The sequence below is a fragment of the Microcaecilia unicolor genome, chromosome 10, assembly GCF_901765095.1.
Source record: "Microcaecilia unicolor chromosome 10, aMicUni1.1, whole genome shotgun sequence".
Taxonomy (NCBI): Eukaryota; Metazoa; Chordata; class Amphibia; order Gymnophiona; family Siphonopidae; genus Microcaecilia; species Microcaecilia unicolor.
Window position 1 is genome coordinate 45,669,479 of NC_044040.1, and position 246 is coordinate 45,669,724.

Below are 246 nucleotides of genomic sequence, written 5' to 3' on the forward strand. Positions count from 1 at the left end.
TTGATTGATTGAAAATAGGTTTTTGTGAAGCAGCATTTGTACTGGTTGTGTGTTTTTTTTTGTTTGTTTGTTTTTGTTTTTTGTTTTAAAGGACTTGCACAGAGTTTATAAATTCTGACTTAGAGATTTGTAGGGCTCCTCTGTTTAATTATTTTTATATTTAAATTGAACTGCCTGAGGAATCGATAACAGATTTGGCAAACCCCAAAGTACCAAGAGTAGAGCGGAGTGGCAGGAAGGCACCAA